This window comes from Ovis canadensis, chromosome 20 (genome assembly GCF_042477335.2).
Source record: "Ovis canadensis isolate MfBH-ARS-UI-01 breed Bighorn chromosome 20, ARS-UI_OviCan_v2, whole genome shotgun sequence".
NCBI lineage: Eukaryota > Metazoa > Chordata > Mammalia > Artiodactyla > Bovidae > Ovis > Ovis canadensis.
This window is the reverse complement of record NC_091264.1, coordinates 28,980,108-29,002,662: the sequence shown is the minus strand read 5'-3', so window position 1 is coordinate 29,002,662 and position 22,555 is coordinate 28,980,108. Positions and strand designations below refer to the sequence as shown.

General features: G+C 42.0%; 1 protein-coding gene, 1 non-coding gene and 1 pseudogene across 7 annotated transcripts in view; 2 read left to right on the top strand and 1 right to left on the bottom strand.

Moving 5' to 3' along the window:
- MOCS1 (molybdenum cofactor synthesis 1) overlaps window positions 1–22,555 on the top strand; it is a 92,485-nt gene that overhangs the window by 20,902 nt on the left and 49,028 nt on the right. For 2 of the 6 annotated variants that reach the window (XM_069563975.1, XM_069563980.1), the window contains exon 2: window positions 18,028–18,213. The exons of the other annotated variants lie outside the window; for them this stretch is intronic. The gene's annotated coding sequence lies outside the window, so the exon portion shown is untranslated. The remainder of the gene's footprint in view (window positions 1–18,027; window positions 18,214–22,555) is intronic. 6 annotated transcript variants of the gene reach the window in all.
- Window positions 4,942–5,230, bottom strand: LOC138425524 (large ribosomal subunit protein eL42-like; annotated as a pseudogene).
- On the top strand, window positions 6,636–6,743 carry LOC138426110 (U6 spliceosomal RNA). The gene has a single exon (XR_011251534.1). It is a non-coding gene; the product is annotated as a U6 spliceosomal RNA (small nuclear RNA).

Genomic DNA, 22,555 nt, shown 5'->3' with positions numbered 1-22,555 from the left:
TTGTTAATTTAAAAATAGGTAGACACTTACTCAGATTTACTCTTTTCTTTCATTTGATTTCAGTAAGTTGTTTTTCTAGGACATTATCTACTTTAAGTCTCCAAATTGACTGGCATCAAATTATTCACAGCAGTCCTTCATTTTAAAGCTCACTGATGTATCTATAGCTCGGTCTCCTACTTTATTCACCATTTGGTCATTTGTTTCTCTTTCCTTCCTCCTCTCTGATCCTCCCTCCCTCCCTTCCACTCCCACCCCAATCATCCATCATGTCTGGCAAAGGCTTCTGATAGATGTCTTTTCAGAAGATCGGATTTTAGGTTTGTCAATCCCCTATTATATATTTTCTGTTTCACGAATGAATTAGCTTTTGCTGCAACTGTTGTTCAGTTGCTGAATCATCTCTGACTTTTTGCGACCCCATGGACTGCATAGCATGCCAGTTTCCTCATCTTCTACTGTCTCCCAGAGTTTGCTCAAATTCATGTCCACTGAGTCAGTGATGCTATCTAACCATCTCTTCCTCTGCCACCCTCCTATCCTTCAATCTTTCCCAGCATCACTGTCTTCCAGTGAGTCGGCTCTTTGCATCAGGCGGCGCAAGTATTGGAGCTGAAGTTTAGTCCTCCCAAAGAATATTCGGGGTTGATTTCCTTTAGGACTGACTGGTTTGATCACCTTGCTGTCCAAGGGACTCTCAAGAGTCTTCTCCAACACCATGGTTCGAAATCATCAATTTTTGGCACTCAGCCTTCTTTTGCATATCAAACCACAACTCAGCATTTAAACAAGATTTCCTTCTAAAGGATATGTGAGTCAGCTGTATCATCAGGGCTTGGCTATAATTCAGGATCTAGACTCCAAGTTTCAGGTTCCGTTCATGTCTCGTCCTCCTCAGCCTGAAACAGTGCCCTTCAGGTTGGGACTTGACTTGAACCCAACCAAAACTCATGGTCTTTTAACTAAGAGTACACACCTGGCCTCGGGACTTAATGAAGCCCGGGTTCTTGACGTCTCATCGCACAAAGAATTCAGGGAGAAACAAAGTGACAGGTGAGAGGTGGATTTATTTAGAGAGAAACACACTCCGCAGACAGACTGGGCCATCTCAGAAAGGGCTGTCAGTTTTTATAGGGTAATTTCACAGGCTGATGAGTGAGTGTGGGTGTCGATGTATAATCCTATTACAGGAGAATGAAACATGGAGACTAATAATCCAATCTACTACAATTAATTGCTGATCATATCTTTATTATCCTCTATTTAATTACTTTGAACTCTGTTCTTTCTAACTTCTTGAGTTGCATGATTAACTCATAAATTTTCAGACATTTTTGAGGATATGAGGATCTAAATTTCTCTAAAGGTACTGCTTTGGCTGTACTCCATGAGTTTTGATATGTAGATTTTCATTATTGTTCAGTTGAAATATTTTTTAATGTCCTTTACAATATTGTCTTTGACCCCAAAACTGCTTAACAGTGAGGTTTCTAAATTTCCAAATATATTTCTATGTGATCTTTGTTACTGCTTTCTAGCATAATGGTACTATAGTCAGATAATGTAATCTGTGTGATATTGTTTATTTTAGTATTTGTAGAGATTTGATGGGTGGACCAGTGCGTTCTCTTGGCAAAACTCTATTAGCCTTTGCCCTGCTTCATTTTGTACTCCAAGGCCAAATTTGCCTGTTGTTCCAGGTGTTTCTTGACTGCCAACTTTTGCATTCCAGTCCCCTATAATGAAAAAGACATCTTATTTGGGTGTGAGTTCTAAAAGGTCTTGTAAGTCTTCATGGAACCATTCAACTTCAGCTTCTTCAGCATTACTGATTGGGGCATGGGCTTGGATTACTGTGATATTGAACGGTTTGCCTTGGAAATGAACAGAGATCATTCTATCATTTTTAAGATTGCATCCAAGTACTTCATTTTGGATTCTTTTGTTGACCATGATGATTACTTCATTTCTTCTAAGGGATTCCTGCCCACAGAAGTAGATATAATGGTCATCTGGTCATAGCAAACACCCTCTTCCAACAACACAAGAGAAGACTCTACATATGGACATCACCAGATGGTCAACACCAAAATCAAATTGGTTATATTCTTTGCAGCCAAAGATGGAGAACCTCTATACAGCCAACAAAAACAAGACCAGGAGCTAACTGTGGCTCAGATCATGAACTGCTGATTACCAAATTCAGACTTAAATTGAAGAAAGTAGGGAAAACCACTAGACCATTCAGATATGACTTAAACCAAATCCCTTATGATTATACAGTGGAAGTGAGAAATAGATTTAAGGGACTAGATCTGATAGAGTGCCTGATGAACTGTGGAATGAGGTTTAAGCATCTGAATGAAGAGTTCCAAAGAATAGCAAGGAGAGATAAGAAAGCCTTCCTCAGCAATCAATGCAAAGAAATAGAGGCAAACAACAGAATGGGAAAGACTAGAGATCTCTTCAAGAAAATTAGAGATACCAAGGGAACATTTCATGCAAAGATGGGCTTGATAAAGGACAGAAATGATATGGACCCAACAGAAGCAGAATATATAAAGAAGAGGTGGCAAGAATACACAGCAAAACTGTACAAAAAAGATCTTCATGACCCAGATAATCACGAGTGTGTGATCACTCATCTAGAGCCAGACATCCTGGAATGTGAAGTCAAGTGGGCCTTAGAAAGCATCACTATGAACAAAGCTAGTGGAGGTGATAGAATTCCAGTTGAGCTATTTCAAATCCTGAAAGATGATGTGAAAGTGCTGCACTCAATATGCCAGCAAATCTGGAAAACTCAGCAGTGGCCACAGGACTGGAAAAGGTCAGTTTTCATTCCAATCCCAAAGAAAGGCAATGCCAAAGAATGCTCAAACTACTGCACAATTGCACTTATCTCACACGCTAGCAAAGTAATGCTCAAAATTCTCCAAGCCAGGCTTCAGCAATATGTAAACTATGAACTTCCAGATGTTCAAGCTGGTTTTAGGAAAGGCAGAGGAACCAGAGAACAAATCACCAACATCTGCTGGATCATGGAAAAAGCAAGAGAGTTCCAGAAAAACATCTCTTTCTGCTTTATTGGCTATGCCAAAGCCTTTGACTGTGTGGATCACAATAAACTGTGGAAAATCCTGAAAGAGATGGGAATAAGACCACCTGACCTGCCTCTTGAGAAACCTATATGCAGGTCAGGAAGCAACAGTTAGAACTGGACATGGAACAATGGACTGGTTCCAAATAGGAAAAGGGGAACACCAAGGCTGTATATTGTCACCCTGCTTATTTAACTTCTATGCAGAGTACATCATGAGAAATGATGGACTGGAAGAAACACAAGCTGGAATCAAGATTGCCAGGAGAAATATCAATAACCTCAGATATGCAGATGACACCACCCTTATGGCAGAAAGTGAGGAACTAAAAAGCCTCTTGATGAAAGTGAAAGAGGAGAGTGAAAAAGTTGGCTTAAAGCTCAACATTCAGAAAACGAAGATCATGGCATCCAGTCCCATCACTTCATGGCAAATAGATGGGGAAACGGTGTCAGGCTTTATGTTTTGGGGCTCCAAAATCACTGCAGATGGTGATTGCAGCCATGAAATTAAATATTGTAAAGTAATTAACCTGCAATTAAAATAAATAAATTTATATTTTAAAAAATTAAAAATTTTCTCCTTTTCACCTATATTTTTTTGGAAGTTACACATTCTATCTGTACCATTTTAGTGATTTACTCTTAAAATTGTCACAAGCACACATAAATTAAATGCTTAAACTAACCAGTCTGTTCAGTTGGATTCTCCCAGGAGTTGCCCTTAGGACCAGACCTTGAATACAGGCATTTGGGAGGTGACATCAGGAAGGGCTAACAAGGGGGAATTGAGGTAGGGAAAAGAGAAAAGCAGGGCTAGGAAATGCTCATGAGCAGTTTATTGTTGTGGATGCCAGGGGCTCAATTCCTCTGAACGACCACATGAAGCTTGGTTCAGAGTTTTACTATGAGGAGATAAGAAGGTTGGAACATTTATCTACTGACTGCTCCATTGACTGAAAGTCATTCATGGAAGTGTTAACTCCCTTGCATGTTCAGATTACACCTGCTTAAGGCAGAGAAAGTTCTATGATGCAGGAGAAAGACATCAGGCATAGAAGAGAGACACGTGCTGGAGCAACATCTGGCAGCCTGTTAAACTGTCTGTCCCATCAATAAGTGAACTTAGGTGGACAGAGAGAATATGGGTTGAGTGACAACAGTGTCTACTACAATAAACATTCCTAAATATCGACTGCTTTCTGCCAAACCTTGAACTTGTTCATTCACATCCCCTATCCTGCTTTGTATGTTCAGTGCATACTTTATTTATTAGTTTTTATACTTCCCCCAAACAGTTATTTTTTTATTATTTTAAACAATCAAGGATCACTTAGATTTATCTATATGCTTTGTCATTTTTCTAGCTCTTCATTCCTTCTTGAGACTCACTTCTTTCTTTGTGAGTTAATTTCTTGCTTTAGTGTAAGTTGTTTTCATCATCTGAATTTTTGGGTTCCTAGACTTGGATGATTTGGGATATTGAGATTGAAAAGTACACCATGTTATGCGAATCTTTTTCATTCCTGAGTTTCAGACAGCAAATAGCAAGGGTTTTCATACAGAAGGATCCATGTAGTTCAGCAGTTTTCTTTCGGTGTTAATGAATTTAGACTTCGCCTTTCTAAAAATGACTTTTGTTTTCCCATTCCTGAATGGTAGCTTGACTGAGTATAAAAGTGTAGATTCACTATTTTCTTTTGCTTCGAAGATACTATTCAACTGGTATTAAGTAGAAGTCTGCTGTCTATCACTCCACTTTGATGATGTAATTTTTCTACTTTTTTTTTTTAACTTCAAGACTTTATTATCTTTATAAGAGCAAAGGATGATGCTTAGAACTAGACCACTTGACCTATTCTCTCCTTAAATCCTCCCAGTTCAAAATGTTTACATCTCTTAATAGAAAGAATCCTTTGATCTACAACTTCAGCACAGTCTTTGTGACTCTAGTTTTTCCTGGAAAATTGGCTTAGTCTGCTCACCATAGCCACTCTGCTTCCTCTCATAATGCCGCATTCCCTGGACACAGGCATGCTTCTTGCCCTTCTTGTATTGTGCCACTCTGAGGGGCCGGTGCTCACCACACTGCTAACAGAAAGTCCTGCAGGGTTTTGGCATGTTCACCATGTTTGTGGGAGCACAAAACTCTGGTTGTTTCAAGACAGTCTCTCTGTCTTTATTGTTATATTCTGTGCTTCAGTGTGTCTGTGTGCATCTATTTTTATTTATGCCATCTACAACTGTTGTCATCGTAAAGCCAAAGACCTGAGATTGCCAAAACCTGTGACCCAAAGACATAGGAAAAAATGAAAATAGTGTCCAGCCAGAGAGTAATGAGATGAGTGAACAAAATCAGTTGCAATCTAGTTGGAGGTTGAAAAATTCAAATGATCAAGTCGTCAAAAGGGAAAGCGGTTACAAAGAGTATTATGTGGTTGTGCACTTGGAAGAGGAGGTATCAACCTTGCCTGAAGGGTATAGACATGGAGTCTCCTGTAATTTCGAGATTCCTAAAACTGGACTCAGTATGTCAATGTGTGATACCGGAAGGACCACACTGGACATAGGCAGCTGCAGGTCTGGCATTCCTGAAATAAATGTGTCTGTTCAATAAGCAACTCCAACTCGCCCCAGGTGACAATCATACTCTTTGCTACTAAGCCACCTGGGAAGCCCAACATCCTGAGTTATTGGCTCAGGAATTTTAAAGTCACAGTAAAGCTCAATGGGTTGTGTCTGTTAACCCCAGAAATATGAAATTATGAAATATGTCAAACCAATGGCCTTAATCATTTTGTATTATAATCAAGATAATCACTGTTTGGCATTTAAAATCCTTATAAGATATAATTGAATTTGCATATTAAAATGTATGACAAATTGGCCTGTGATTCCAAATTAAACACTTAATTTGAAGTTGAATGATGTAAGTGACTTAGTTTATAAACAGTAGTAGAGTAGTTAAAAGAACTCGCATTAGGGAGTTGTTTAACAATGTGGGAAGGATTAGCTTATTGAGTTATAAGTTTGTTGAGTTTGGACATTCCAAGTCTTAAAGAAAACTGAATACATTAAATATATAAATATTATTTGAAGTATTTAAAGGTAATTAGTCAGTCCAAGTTTACTTAATATTATTTGAAAATCAAATTCCCTGAAGTAATCAGTCCATTTACGTGAAATTTTCCTTGAAATTGTCTCTATTTTATATAAAATTTACTGGATATGAAATTATATAATAAAACTTATAAATTTAGGAGTTTAAGAAAAACTAGGCTTTTAAATTTATAATTGCAGTAGGTAAAGTTGTAAAAAAAATAAGACCCAAATAAATGAAAATCACCTTCTCTGCATACAAAAGCCATCCTTGGACATCAAAAATATCACATAGAAACTGAATCTAAGGATTCATGTTCTTTATCAGTGTAACCTCTGTCTACTCTCACCTTCTGAAATTCCTATTGGATATAAGTTTCATCTTTTCACTCTTTCATGCCTCATTTTTTTTCTTTATTCAGAATATAGCATAGAGATGCTTATTTAGGACAGCACATAGACTAAAATTGGAATGATACAGAGAGGATTAGCATGTCCCCTGCACAAGGATGACACGCAAATTTATGAAGCATCCCATATATATATATATAGCATAGAGGTATAACTTCTTAAATTATCTCTTCCAATCTACAAGTTCATCTCCAGCTGTATCCATATACTATTCAAGCTATCTACGGGGAAGTATTTAATTTCGATGACTCTATTTTTAATTTCATATCAGAATCTAAGCTTGTTCACCTCCTCAGAGTCAAACTGCCTCTCTATCCTCAGAGTTCTTCCAACTCCTAGTAACTCCCACAAGTGTGCGGGTACTCTGCTACCTCTGCTGAGCTCCCCAAGTTGGCTGGAGGCCTGGGATCACGGTGCTTCACCTTCTACATGCTAGGGTGTCTGCTCCAAGTTGTTCCTCTGCTTCTGGACCGAGGATCTAGTTTACTGAGTGGCATCAAAGGATGAGCAACACTGTACCCATGGGTTAGCTCTCCGGGAGTGGATTTGAGCAATAGGAAATGGGAGAAAAGAGGGAGCTGGGGGGAGATAAATTCTCCTTCCAAATACAGGTAGTATTTCTTTCCAGAAACTTTCCAGAGACATCCTGGGTGCTAGGCAAAATTCCTGCTAAATGACCAGCTGTTTCTCCATGGCTTATCAAATAGTGGCCAGCACTGTAACATACCCTATCACCTTGCCTCATGTCTTTCCTTGGCCCACTTCCCCTTTCTTCCTTGCCTTAATCTCAACAGGCTTCTTCTCCTGAATAACAGATCAATAGCCTAATCCTTGCCTTCAGCTCTGCTTTCTAAAAACCCTCAGGTAAGAGAGTCTTTAAAACTTTTGTTTGATTCTTCTTGAGAGTCTCAGTTTTTGGTTATGTTTTGTTTTTAATTCTATTCTTTAATGTGATAGATTATATCAGCCAGAGGTTAAATAAAATATTAAAAATAACTACCTTAAGTTGTTGGGAACCTAATCCTGCTCCTCACGCTACTAAAGCTCACTCATGGTGGATTATTTCCTTGTTGGTTCTGCAGTTTTGGATTGTGAGATCATCTTCAGGGCTATGTTGAAGAGAACCCTGAGAATCCGCTGAGGGTTTATCCCTCCAAGAGGACTTGTATTCACTCTGTCACTGGTATTACGGCTTGGGAGTTCTCAGCCACAAGAGTGGTATAAATGCCAAACTCTGCCTTCCGTGAGGGCAGGTGTCATAAGGAATCTTTTCCCTTTATCCAGATATACGTGAAGATAGACAAGCTTCCTTGATCTCTTTTTGCTGATAGTTTGGCTTTTAGTCCCCACTTTTGCACTAAAGCTCTTTGACAGTTCTCAGCTTTATGTTCAAAGTTGTCATGAAATTCCCTGGTGACAGCTACACTGTGAACTCAGGACTGCTGCTTCGGTGTTTAGGTCCCTCTCCATTTTGCCCGTGGGTTTTGTTTATTTTTTATAAATTCAACTATGCAGGTAGAAGACTATTTTCTGTATTTCAGCATAATTTTATGGTATTTAATAATGGAAGGCTTGGGGGATTATCTAGTCTGCTATAATAGTAGTCATGTAAGATCTGGTCTTTAATAACTGAAATGGATTGAATTATTACCATTTGTCAAATACTATTGTAAGCACAGTAAATGAATTAACTCGTTTATCCTCTCAACAACTCAGTGAGAGGTAGGAACTAGTATTATCCCTACTGTGTTAGTCCAGGTCCTCTGAGAAGCAGATACCAAGACCAGAATAAACATGCAAAGATTTTATTAAGGAAAATGCCTTTGAGAAAGGAAGTGAAGGGGAGCTGGTAAAGGCTGGGAGAGTCGCTAGACCACAGCCCAAGTTTAACCCTGAGTGAAAGGGAGAAGAAAGGTTGGTAGAATTGTCTTGGATGGCAGAGCAGTCTTAATGAAGTTTACCAAAACTCAGGAGGGGGTTGTCTTCAAGCTAGTGTTAGCTGATGGAATCTAGTATCTTTCAGAAATGAGCCCGCCTTGGTATCCCTGCCATATCCTATCATTGGTGGGGAGCAGCCCATGGGAGAAGTGGCTGTATCACAAATGCCACAGTGGATTCCAAAGTGCAGCAGCGGGGACCTTCAGCCACTGTGCTCCTTGAACCAGAAGGTCTGCCAAGTACCTCCTCACGGCCACTCTATCTGCTTTATGGATAAGGAAACAAACATGGGGGCTAGATAACTTGCTCAAGGACACACCGCTGGTATATGTGGAGCCAGATTTCAAGCTTAAGTAGTTTAGCCCCAGGACACAATTTCATAACAACTATGCTATGCTTTAAAAAAAAAAAAAAAAGAAAAGAAAAGAAAAAACTTTATCACATTGGATTTTTGTGCAGAAAGAATATCATTAAACAATTGTGCATATAATTTGCGTGTATTTTTTTGGAGTTAAAAAGGTCTATTTTTAATCAGATTCTACAAGAGGCTGTATAAGAGAGGGGAGAAAAAGACCTTCAAAGTTTGGAAACTTCAAGGGCAGTTGCCTATGAATTTGGCAGTAACCTTTAAAATGTGGGGCTTCCCTTGTGGCTCAGCTGGTAAAGAATCTGCCTGCAATGCGGGAGACCTGGGTTTGATCCCTTGGTTGGGAAGATCCCCTGGAGAAGGGAAAAGCTACCCACTCCAGTATGCTGGCTTGGAGAATCCCATGGACTGTATAATCCATGGGGTCGCAAAGAGTTGGACACGACTAAGCGACTTTCACTTTTAAAATGTGACTGCTACTGAAAATTCAATGACTAATGCATTGTGCCTCTCTCTTCAGACTGGTTAATGACAAATTAATGTTTCTCAAGGGTATATACATGTCCCCTCCGTCTTGAACGTCCCTTCCACATCCCACCCCTCCAGGTTGTCACAGGGCACTGGGTTGAGGGGCATCTTTGTTTTTCCCTCTGTCCCTCTTATAAGAAGACCATCTAGCTGCCTACTCTGTCTAGTCCTGCTTCTTCATTATTAATGACCAGTCCCCCAAAAACCAATAATAAGCCATATGTATATCCCTACGTCCCTTCAGCAGAATGGCCATCTAACTTCTAACTGCAAGAAGAAATTGTTGAGTGAAGCTTTTAGAAAGACTTCTTAAAAGAGGCTGACTCAGCAGGCCTGTGACTATATCATTCTGAATTCTAGCAGGGAAGCAGCTGGAACACTGAAATTAGGATAACATGGAAGGTTTTATATATTATGGGACTTGATAAACATGTGAGCAGAACGTACAGAAATCATGAAGAATAGAACAGGAGTGCAGGATTAGTATGCGGTGGCAAAGAATCTGCCTGCAAGTGCAGGAGATGCAAGAGACGTGGGTTCAGTTCCTGGAGCTGGAAGATCCCCTGGAATAGGAAATGACAACCCACCCCACTATTCTTGCCCTGAAAATTCCATGGACAGGGGAGCCTGGTGGGCTACAGTTCATGGGGTTGCAGAGTCGGGCACCACTGAGCACAAGCACAGAAACAAGATTAGGCTCAGCCAAACGGTTATCTTTCTGTGCTGGTAAGCAGAGGGTCAGTAGAGCAGATTGCCTTGAGAACAGCGGCCTTCAGGTGGCAGCCAGCCAGATGTGACTTTGTAGAAAGGGAGTCAGTGAAGGAAAAATCCTGAGCCCATTCTCTTCTCACATTCTAATCTCCTGCAATGGATCCTGTTGGCTGAACCTATCAGAATACCAAGGGCAAGAAAGCCACTGATGTAGCCCACACAGGCCAGCCTGCTGAAACAGAGAGCAGATGGGAAAGGAGAACAGAGTTGAAATGAATCAGGACAAATAGGAGATAGCAAGCATGCACACTGCTGCCCTGTCTTCTTTTTCTTTTTCCTTTCAGTTCAGTTCAGTCGCTTAGTCGTGTCCAACTCTTTGTGACCCCATGAATCGCAGCACGCCAGGCCTCCCTGTCCATCACCAACTCCCGGAGTTCATTCAGATTCGCATCCATCGAGTCCGTGATGCCATCCAGCCATCTCATCCTGGGTCGTCCCCTTCTCCTCCTGCCCCTAATCCCTCCCAGCATCAGAGTCTTTTCCAGTGAGTCAACTCTTCACATGAGGTGGCCAAAGTACTGGAGTTTCAGCTTTAGCATCATTCCTTCCACAGAAATCCCTGGGTTGATCTCCTTTAGAATGGACTGGTTGGATCTCCTTGCCATTCAAGGGACTCTCAAGAGTCTTCTCCAACACCACAGTTCAAAAGCATCAATTCTTCAGCGCTCTGCCTTCTTCGCAGTCCAACTCTCACATCCATACATGACTACTGGAAAAACCATAGCCTTGACTAGATGGACCTTAGTCGGCAAAGTAATGTCTCTGCTTTTGAATATGCTATCTAGGTTGCTCATAACTTTTCTTCCAAGGAGTAAGAGTCTTTTAATTTCATGGCTGCAGTCACCATCTGCAGTGATTTTGGAGCCCCAAAAAATAAAATCTGACACTGTTTCCCCATCTATTTCCCACGGAGTGATGGGACCAGATGCCATGATCTTCGTTTTCTGAATGTTGAGTTTTAAGCCAACTTTTTCACTCTCTTCTTTTACTTTCATCAAGAGGCTTTTCAGTTCCTCTTCACTTTCTGCCATAAGGGTGGTGTCATCTGCATATCTGAGGTTATTGATATTTCTGCCGGCAATCTTGATTCCAGCTTGTGTTTCTTCTTTTTCCTTTGGTATCTGGAGCAACACTGGCCACTTTTGCTACCTGAGACTACCTTCTAAAGATGGTAGAGCAGAAATATAGAAGAGGCCTGAGAATTAATGACATAACTGAACAGCTGTATCAGCCCTTAAGTGCTCACCCAGACTTCTTTTATATGAGAAAAATGTAAATCTTCAGCTTAAGTCACTATTTCTTAGATTGCTTGCATTTGTAACTAAGCTCAATTCTCAATGATATACATCTCCACTCTCTGAATTTATGGCTTTATTTCCTGCACCTCTGCCACCATACAATTGTCTTTTCTTCTTAGTTGACAAATGGGCTTTTGCTCCTTCCACTTCTTTAGCTTCTGCCTTCTTAATCCATTCAGACATATGGGGTCCCCCAACCGTGGTTCTCTCAGGGAGGGAACTTGGTGTCTGAGAGTCAAGGGGTTGGAGGGAGGCTTTTCATGTACTCTGTTTTACAATTTGGGCTTTGTATCGTGCATACACATTACCTAAACCAATTGAAAACGTAGTTCTCTGAAAAAAAACCTAATTAAAAATATTCTATCACATCACTGTTTCAACAGGATTTTCAAAAAGAGTTCTGGAGTCCAGCTTCTCCATGTAGACTTCTCCCGAAATAATACCTGACCAACTTGAAGATCAGCACATTCACATTTTAGTACCTGAGAATTTAACAGATTCTTACAATTGCTGTTATCCAGGTGGCAGCTGCAATGCAGTTATTGTTGCCTGCCTGTGCACAAACTTTAGATGGATGTTCGCGCATGTTTAAACTGTCTCTAAACAGTCTGTTGGCCAAAATGTAGAGGATTTGCAATTGACCAGTATGCCACCGGAAATATGAGTCCTGATGGTCTGCCAACATTTTATTTGACATCTTTTAGTTAGATCAATAAAGATCCAGCAAAAGAGACGCAGATGTATAGAACAGACTTTTGGACTCTGAGGGAGAGGGAGAGGGTGGGATGATTTGGGAGAATGGCATTGTAACATGTATACTATCAGGTAAGAAACGAATCACCAGTCTATGTTCGATACAGGATACAGGAGGCTTGGGGCTGGTGCACGGGGAAGATCCAGAGAGATGATATGGGGTGGAAGGTGGGAGGGGGCTTCAGGATTGGGAACTCATGTACACCTGTGGCGGATTCATGTCAATGTATGGCAAAACCAATACAGTATTGTAAAGCAAAATAAAGTAAAAATAAAAAAAAATTAATAAAGATCCAGAATCAAAACCTATAGGATAAGCATCAGCAGCTTGAAAGAAAATCACAGATGCAATATTAGAGCCCTCTTAAGAATAGGTGCTGATTCCCCAGAGAATGATAGAGTGTGAAAATACTCTGACATCAACTCTCACTGAAAATAATTCAGAGGACTTGAATTCTATGGGAAAAAATTAGGGACCCCTCAATCAGTGTTTACAAATTTAAGTCAGATTTATTCAGATAAACTTTACATCTTATAAAATATACCCGTTTTAGGTATGCAAATCTATGAGTTAATAAAAATGTATAATGTCATATATCCACCACTGAAATCAAGAAATAGACTATTTTTAAAATATCCTTATTCCCCCTTTATATCCAGGCCCCCCACCCATACTCCAAGCCCTCGGCAACCACGGTTTTCTATCTCTATCACTTTCTCTTTTGTGTAAGGTCATGCAGCGTTTTGTTTCACTGAGCACCATGTTTTTGCATTTATCAGCAGTTCATTTCTTTTTACTGTTGAGTAGTATTCCATTATGTGATTATATCAGGGTTTGTTTATCCATTCACAATAGAAGAACATTTGGACGGTTTTTCATTTTTGGCAACTATGAACAAAGCTATAAATGTTTAGGTACAGGCTTTAATATGAATATATAGTTTTATTTCTCATGGGTAAATACTCAGGAGTAGGATTTCTGGGTCATATGGTGAGTCTATGCTTAACTTTATAACAAACGGCTGAACTGCTTTCCAAAGTGTCTGCATTATTTTACATTCCCACCAGCAATGAACGAAAATTCTAGTTACTCTGCAGCCTCACCAGGGCTTAGTATGACCAGCTTCTTAAAAGCATAGGCATTCTCTTAATTTATAGTGGTATCACATTTTGTCCTTAACTTGCATTTTCCTAATGATGTTGGGCATCTTTCCATGACCTTATTTGCTGTTTATATACTTCCTCTGAAGAAATGTCTGTTCAGATCATTTTTTAAAATTGTTTCTCCTGGGTTTTCTGTAGAAGTTTTATGGGTTTTGTGTGCTGTGTGTCTAGTCGCTCAGTCGTGTCTGACTCTGCGCCCCCATGGCTTCTCTGTTCATGGGGATTGTCCAGGTAAGAATACTGAAGTGGGTTGCCATGCCCTCCTTCAAGAGATCTTCCCTGGCCCAGGAATCGAACCAGGGTCTCCTGCATTGCAGGTGAATTCTTTACCAGCTGTGCTACCAGGGAAGCCCCTTTTGGGGTTTTAGGTTTTTACAATTAGGTCTATAATCCATTTCAAGTTATGTTTTATATATGGTTCATGATTATAGGTTAATATCCTATTGTTTCATTATTGTTTATTGAAAAACTTTTTCTCCATGTAAATGCCTTTCAAATTTTATTGAAAATCAATTGAACATGTGAGTCTATGTTCTGTTCCACTGATCTGTCTAAACTTTGGCCAATTTCATGCTATCTTGATGACTATAGCTTTATAGTAAATCTTGAAATAGTGCAAGTGCCCCAAACTTATTCTTGTTTTTTAAAATTATCTTGACTATTCTTGTTCCTTGCTCTTCCTCATAAATTTTAGAATCAACTTTCCATTTCTATCACACACAAAAAAAACCCTCTAGAACTTTGCAATTTGGGGGTTATGTTGAACTTATCAATTTGAAGAAATTGATACCTTGACAATATTCGGTCTTCCAACCCAGGAACACAGTCTTTTATTTCTCTCAGCAATGTTTATAGTTTTAAGCATAACCTTGCACATATTTGATTTATCTCTAAATATTTCATTGGCTTTTTTAGTGCTATTACAAATGGAATTGTTTTAATTTACAATAATTCATCAGTAGCACATGAAAATATATTTGATTTTTATATATTCACCTTCTGTCCTCCAACCAAGATAAATACACTACAAACTTTTATTTTAGATTTTTTAAGATTTTCTATATAAACAATCATGTTGTCTGCAACCAGAGATAGTTTTATTTCCTCCGTTTCAATTTTTATGCCTTTTTTTTTTTATTGTACTAGCTAGATATTCCAGTGTAATGTTGAATAGGAATGGTTATCTTTTTTCTATGTATATACAAGGTTGAGATATGATAAATCTGTCTCAATAAGTATTAAAGAGCTCTTTCAATAAATATACAGTGAAGTGAAGTGAAGTCACTCAGTCGTGGCCGACTCTTTGTGACCCCATGGACTGCAGCCCACCAGGCTCCTCCGTCCGTGGGATTTTCCAGGCAAGAGTACTGGAGTGGGTTGCCGTTTCCTTCTCCAGGGGATCTTCCCGACCCAGGGATCGAACCCGGGTCTCCCACATTGTAGGCAGATGCTTTTACCGTCTGAGCCACCAGGGAAGTCAATCAAAATAAAAGAGCATTTTTGTCTTGGCTTAATTGGCAGCTTCCCTCCACACCGCCCCCTCCCCCCCGCCCCCAAACACACACATACACAGTGGCACCAAAATAACATGAAAATACACCCACCAACTGTTAGGAACAATGAAATGCTGCAATAGTGGGAGTAGTCACATTGCATATTTCTAGACTGTGATGTGAATACTTTCTTGAAGCTGCACAATGTGGAGACCCTGGTACCAGGTTACAAGTGCCTACGCTTCATAGTTGATACTGTCACTACTGATGTCATTTCATTTAACTGCACACAGGGTGTTCAACTTAACTGTGAGTGAAGTCTGCCACTTGGGAGTCCCTAAATCTAGCAAAGGTTACTGAGCCAGAGGCATCTACTCGATGCTAACCATGATACATTTGATCAGGTGACTCTCAAAAACAGAAGACCTGAGATTTTACCTTACTGGCAAGCTGACAAGTTCCCCTGGTACCATTTGATGGTTGCTTCCGGGAGACACCGAATGCCTAGGTAGAAATGAGGGACTTGATTACTCAGAGCAGAGCAAGCAACATGAGTTTCAAGTCTGCACAGGTTCCCCTTGCCCACCAAGTGCCATGGGGCAATGCAGGGCATTCAGTGGATGCTGACCACATAATAGTTTTCCTTCACCCCTGAGGAGCCCCAAGCATAGGGAACTTCAGTCTTTAAAGGGGCTGCAAGAAAATGTGTCTAACTTTTGCCCCAGAGGGAGACATTATCTTTTTTATCCTGGACATCAAACTAATGTGCCTTCAGATCTGCAGGACCTCCACGAAAGAGCCCAGAGTGCTCTCAGGCTCTCTGCTCAGAGGATGATGCCCATAGAGAATTGTTTCCCAACTGGAACAGAGACTCAGTTGTCAACTGGGAATGTAATTTTGAGTAGAGAGTAATGTCTGTCCCTCATTTGGTCCCCAGCTGTCATAGTCTTCCTATACATCCAACAAACCTGTTTCTTTTTTGTCTGGACTGACGGATTTCCCTACCTCCTGTACAGTTTGGCCATGAATTAGTTGGCCAAGGAAACATAAATAGAAGTGATGTTGCCCTCTTGAGGCATGACTCTACAAAATTCTCTGTGCTCCCATTTTCCCACCCTTTTCTAATTCTTTCCCACCCTTATCTAGCTCTGGTTGAATGCAGAAAAGGGCATCTTCCTAAAAGATGGTGGAGTCTTATGATGGAAGACAATTGGGTCCTTGAATGACTGCATGGAGTTTTCCCTAATATGCATCAAACTGTGAAGCAGATGAAAAATAAACCAAAGACTTTTTAGTGGCTTGACCATAAATGTTAATTCTGGTGGCTAGCAATAGGTACTCTAATTAATACATCAGCTTTATCCACATGTCATCGCCATATTAAATCTCTCTCCTCATTTCTCTCCCTGTCCATCAGGCCTAAATGGGCATCAGTATCTGTTTTCTTTTAATAGCCCTCTACGGGTTTCCCAGGCAGCGCTATTGGTAAAGAACATGCCTGCCAACGCAGGAGACCTAAGAGATGAGGGTTCAATCCCTGGGTCAGGAAGTTCACTTGGAGGAAGACATGGCAACCCACTCCAATATTCTTGCCTGGAGAATCCAATAGACAGAGGAGCCTGGCAGGCTACAGGCCATAGGGTCGCAAAGAGTCGGACATGCCTGAAGTGACTTAGCACGCATGCAGATGTTACAACATGAGAAGCTTTCGACTATATTTGCAATGAATGTAGTGTAATTTGTGTGTTTTTGGAAGCAAACGATGCCACTATCTGGTAGTGCAGGGTTGTACCTGGCAAAGGTGAGGGCAAGAGGCAGGGGACTTGGCATCTAAAGGGCTGAGTAGAGCCCTGCTCTTTCACCTGGCAGAACAGGTCACTGTCTGGAGGTACCACAGTTTATTTATTTATTCACCTACTGAAGGGCATCTTGGTTGCTTTCAAGGGTTGATGATTATAAATAAGGCCACTAGAAACATCTGTATGCAGGTTTTTGTGTGAACATAACTTTTGAACTCCTTTGATAGATGCCAAGGAGTACAGTTACTGGATTGTATAGCAAGACCATGTTTAGTTTTATATGGAACCACCAAACTGTCTTCCAAAGTAGCTGTACCTTTTTGCATCCCCACCAGCAATGAATGAGCATTCCTGTTGCTCCACATCCTCAATAGCATTTGGCGTTGTCATCGTTTTGGACTTTGGCCATTCTAGTAAGTGTGTGGAGAAATCTCATTATTGTTTTAATTTTCATTTCCCTGATGAATTACAATGTAGAGCATCTTTTCATATGCTTCTTGCCACCTCTGTATCTTCTTTGATGAGGTGTCCGTTAAGCTCTTCAGCCCATTTTTTAAGCTGGGTTGTATGTGTTCTTACTGTTAAGTTTTAAGAGTTTTTGTATATTCTGGATGACCATCCTTCAGCAGATGCGTCTTTGGCAAATGTTTCCTCCCAGGCTATGGCTGATCTTCTCATTCTCCTGACATTGTTTTTCACAGAGCAGAAATAATCTAATTTTAATGAAGTCTCTTTTTCCCATGGATCATGTCTTTGGTGTTGTATCTAAGAAGTCATCACCATACCCAGGGCCATCTAGGTTTTCTCCTACATTATCATCTGGAGTTTTATAGTTCTGCATTTTATAATTATTCTGTGATTGTCTGTTTTTGTAAATGAAGTCATATTGGGGCCCAGCCACACTTTCTGTTTAGCATATTATCTGTGGCCACTTTCCTGCTATAGCAGCAGGGTAGGTGCAGTGGAGACCTACCAAACCTAAGATATTTAGTCTCTGGTCCTTTAGAGGAAAAGTTTGCTGACCCCTGGTATAAGGCCATAATTAAGCTCATTGCATATATATAGAAACCGAGGGTCTGTATATTTAAACAATTGGATTTAACCCACAGAACCTGTCAGTGGTCAAGCCAGTCAGCTAGAAATTTAGATTCCATCTAAGACTCCTTCTGGCAGCACATGCCGTTAGAAATTCTGCACACATCTACTTAGCCTAGAGTATGTGTTTGATTAAAAAATAAAAAAGCTAGAACATATAGTATGTATGCTATTCATGGCATACTTCTTTTCCATTCTTTTCTTTCTCAAGAACTAAGGTGACTTGACTCATCCTGGAAGAAAAAGGCAAAATAACAAGAACAACAAAACAAACTTTTTCAAAACCCCTGACTGAAGGAAAACTGAGGTGGTCTCTGAGTTGGAGACAGAGGGATGGCCAGTAGCCCCCAGGGACCCTTCTGTCCAAAGAATCCAGCTGGACCAGCAGGACACCCAGGTAGATGAAACCTTGGTGACATGTCTCATATTTCTGAGGCTGGTGTGTGTGTGTGGGGGTGGGGTGTGGGGGGGTGCAGGGGCGGGTTGTTATCACTCTCACTGCTTCCCCAGTGGCTCAGTGGTAAAGAATCTGTCTGCCAATGGAAGAGACGTGGGTTCAATCTCTGGATTGGGAAGACCCCCTGGACAAGGAAATGGCAACCCACTCTAGTATTCTTGCCTGGGAAATCCCATGGACAGAGGAGCTTGGTGGGCTATAGTCCATGGGGTCGCAAGAGTCAGACACGACTTAACAACTAAAACAACAACAACATCAAGCTTACTATGACCTGTGGGTCATAATGTCTTCACTGAGAAAATAGAACCTGGGAAACCCTTTGCATCACTGTCTCACTCTGAGTTTTAAATGCCTGTATCTCACCCTCACTCTTTCTTGTCTCTCTAGCCCGCTGCATCTCTCTCACTGTCTCTCGGCCCATTTCAGGCTCCTCTTCCTCCCACCCAAGCTTCTATGAGTTCTTCTGAACATTCAGTCCCTGAACTGCTTCATTTTTATCTTACTCTATCACCTCCCTTCCGAATGCCCAGCTTCCCCATCCATCATTTCAAGCCCTCTGTTACCCTCGGCTTGCATCTTGCCTAGTTGTCCTCACAGGCCAATTCTCCAACTTTGGATCACCTTCTCCTCTCCTACCACCAGCCTGCTGCAGACAGTCATAAAACCAAGAGGTGTGAAGCCAGTACAGATTCCTCTGTTCGTTAAGCATCAGAACCCTACCTGAGCACAGCACACCTTTGAAGCCACACTCCTTTTTGGGTGGGACTCGAACCCAGCCAAAACTCAGATTAGGACTCAAACCCATGGACTGGGACTTGAACCCACCTACATCTCAGTTTGAGACCTGAACCCATGATCCCTGACTAGAAAGGGACTAGAACTCTTTTGATTACAACTGCTCACTTGGTGTCAGAACTTACTGACACTTGGCTTCTTTTGTCTCATCGCAGCAAGAATTCAGCATGAGGCAAAGTGGCAAAGAGTGAGTTTATTAGTATAGCATGCTTGTGGGAGATATTAATACAAGCAGGCAGGCAGGGGAGCTCAGTGGCCCCCAAAACAAAGAGGGCTACACTTTTATAATTTAAAAAACAGTTGGGAGGGGAGAAGGCCACCTTCTTCCTCATTCCTGGGCCGACACTAAGGCTGACATAATTAGTTCTTCGGCCCTGTGTGGTCTAATCAGGACTGTCATGGTGCTATTTAACTCGTGTGTGAAAGTTGCTCAGTTCGTGTCCAACTTTTGCAACTCCATGGACTGTAGCCCATCAGGCTCGTCTGTCCATGGGATTTCCCAGGCAAGAACACTAGAGTGGGTAGCCATTTCCTTCTCCAAGGGAATCTTCCGGAACCAGGGATCAAACTCAGGTCTCCTGCATTGTAGGCAGATTCTTTACTGTCTGAGCCACCAGAGAAACCCATTTAAATCATATATATATATATATATATATTAGCAACCAGCAACCAGGTGGTAACACATATGTAAATATGGTAATTCATTTCAGGTTTCGGTATAATGTCCCCTTTCACGTAGCTTCTTTCCTTTTTCACGTATATTTCTGTCTTGGCTCCGTGCAGAAATATTACTCTTCAAGGACTATAACTCTCTGACTTCATGTAACAAGATTCAGACAGCCACATCTACTGTCTTGTATTTTACCCATCAGGGTTTCTGGTTTGAGTGTGCCTGGTGTTTGAATACACCTGGTCTTCCTTTAAGGTAGTACAGATTGTTGCTATTGTTTATCTAATATTTATGTCTGTGCTGAGTCTTCCTTGCTGCACGCGGGCTTTCTCTAGCTGCGGTGAGCAGGGCTCCTCTCTTTTGCGGTGTGCGGGCTCAATAGTTGTGACACACAGACTCAGTTGCTCTGCAGCATGTGGGATCTTCCCGGACCAGGGATCAAACCTGTGTCTCCTGCACTGGCAGGTGGATTCTTAACCACTGGACCACACGGGGGAATTCCCTCCACCTTGTTTTCTTAAAGCCAGTTTGTGTTGTGCTTTTCATTATTGCAGCCTAACTGGTGCCCCATTCCAAACGTTTGCCTCTACTCTCAAATCCTCCGTTTCACTCTACCCCCAGCAAATGATCTAGCCTCCTGGTTCAAGCAGGGAACAGGCTAACTAGCGAGGGTGACATCAGCATATTTCCCTGGCACCTGCAAGTATCTGAATCTGAACCTTCCTCCTTCCTTCCTTTTAATCATTCCCTTCTGCCTTCTCAGAACCTCAGCTTCTCCCACATCTTTGCCACCTTTCTTTTCACTAGTTTCCTCCAGTCACCTTTCATTTGGTTAGCGTACTTACCAAGACAGAGATAGTCAGAACTTGTCCAACCCCACCTCCTCACATTCCTGCCTCTCTTCTTCTATCCTTCTCTTCCAGACTTCTTAGGGGGAAAATGTACCACCACAAAGACTTCAGTTGGTGAATGCGTATTCGGTCTCTCAGTCATATCCAACTGTTTGTGACTTCATGGACTGTAGCCCGCCAGGCTCCTCTGTCCATGAAATTCTCCAGGCAAGAATATTGAAATGGGTTGTCATTCCCTTCTCCAGGGGATCTTCCTGACCCACAGATCGAACCCAAGTCTTTTGAGTCTCCTGCATTGGCAGGCGGGTTCTTTACCACTGAGCCACCTGCAAAGCCCTATCTGAGGATGCACGGAACATTCAAGAGGCTCCATTCAGTGGGCAGGAGGAGGCTCAACCCAGAGGTCTGGCTGGGATGTGAGGATGGGGGCATCACTGGGATTTGTTGGAGTGGAAGCCAGTGAAGTTGGTGGTCCCCCAGGGAATGCAAGGAGTGAGAAGAGAAGAGAGCTAAGGAGGGGCTTTGGGGAATATGGATGCCTAAGTGCAAAGTGAAGAAAAAAAGGGGCATCTTTGAGTGAGACCATGGTAAGAGGAAAGCTTACCACCAGAAATTTCCATCATTAGAGGAAAATGGGAGAGAAGGCTGTCCCCGAAGCCAGGAGAGGAGTGTGTGCCAAGGAGGAAATGGTCTGTCAACTGGTACCTGGAGGTCAAGTGTGATAGAACAGGATCCCTGGATTTGGCAAGACCTGGCGATTCCAGGCAGCAGGGACAGAGCCAGCTCTCAGTGGGATGGGAGAGTAAATAAGACGTAAGATGGGGAGAGAGAAGTGAGCAATGATTTTATTTTCCTCTCCAACTATCTTAGTTTAGATTTCTCCAAAAAAAATAGACCATGGATGAGTATTTGGGTATGGCAACCCACTCCAGTACTCTTGCTTGGAGAATCCCATGGACAGAGGAGCCTGGTAAGCTACAGTCCATGGGGTCGAAAAGAGTCGGACATGACCGAGCGACTTCACTTTCACTTTCAGTCTATTCGGAAGGTGAAACTGGAAGTGCAGTGAAGCAGGGTGAAGGAGGCAGGGAAGAAAGAAAAGGCAGGACAGCAGGGTCCTCACCGGCAAGACAGCCACACACAGTGAGGGTGCCATCCTCCTGCAGCCCCACCTCGGGAACTGTGTGAACCAGGCCTCCGAACGCTCCCTCAGTCGTGGGTCTGCTGCCTCCTATGACCCTGCTGGGTGAGGGTTGCCTCTGGGCGTCCCCACCACCAACGTTGACCAGGTTACCGCCTCACCCTTGCCAAGCAAGCTGCCCTGGCTTCTGAGAAAACCCTCTGTCTCCAGGTGGGAAGAATTGCTGTGCTGGGGCTGCAAACCATACCTGCTGTGCACCCTGGAGGGTCTGGGGAGTGTGGGCCGGGCATCAGCCCACACATGACCCAATCAGTCACATGGTTAAGGTAATAGGAGGGAGCCTTTTGAAGTGTAATTAGAGGCAGGCATGAGAGAGAGATTTTAGCATAATTGAGGTGAGGAGAAATACCGTGTGCCAGCAGGAGATGAATCCTGGCAGAGGTGGGAGAGGTCTGATCTGGGTTTTAGATAAAAACTTTTCTCAGCCTTGCATTGTTCTCTTCTTGGAACTGGGGCAGGAGAAGGGGGAGGTGCAGAGGCTGTGGCAGTGTCCTGCCCTTTGACCCTTTGCTGCAGAAACTTGGGGATGCACATGGTCATCCCCATGTTTGTCAGGTCATCTCCCCGCATTTTCCCTCCCTATGACTGACCTCTGTATACTCGGTGTTAAATTAGAGAACTTGATGACTTGATCTATCTTTCTTGACTACACCTGCACTGTGATTGATCATGCACCATGTGCTAGGAGCTGGCGAAAAAGTTTATCTTAAAAGTGAGCAATGAACCAAGAAATGGCAGCTGCAGAACTGTGGCAACACAGCCTTG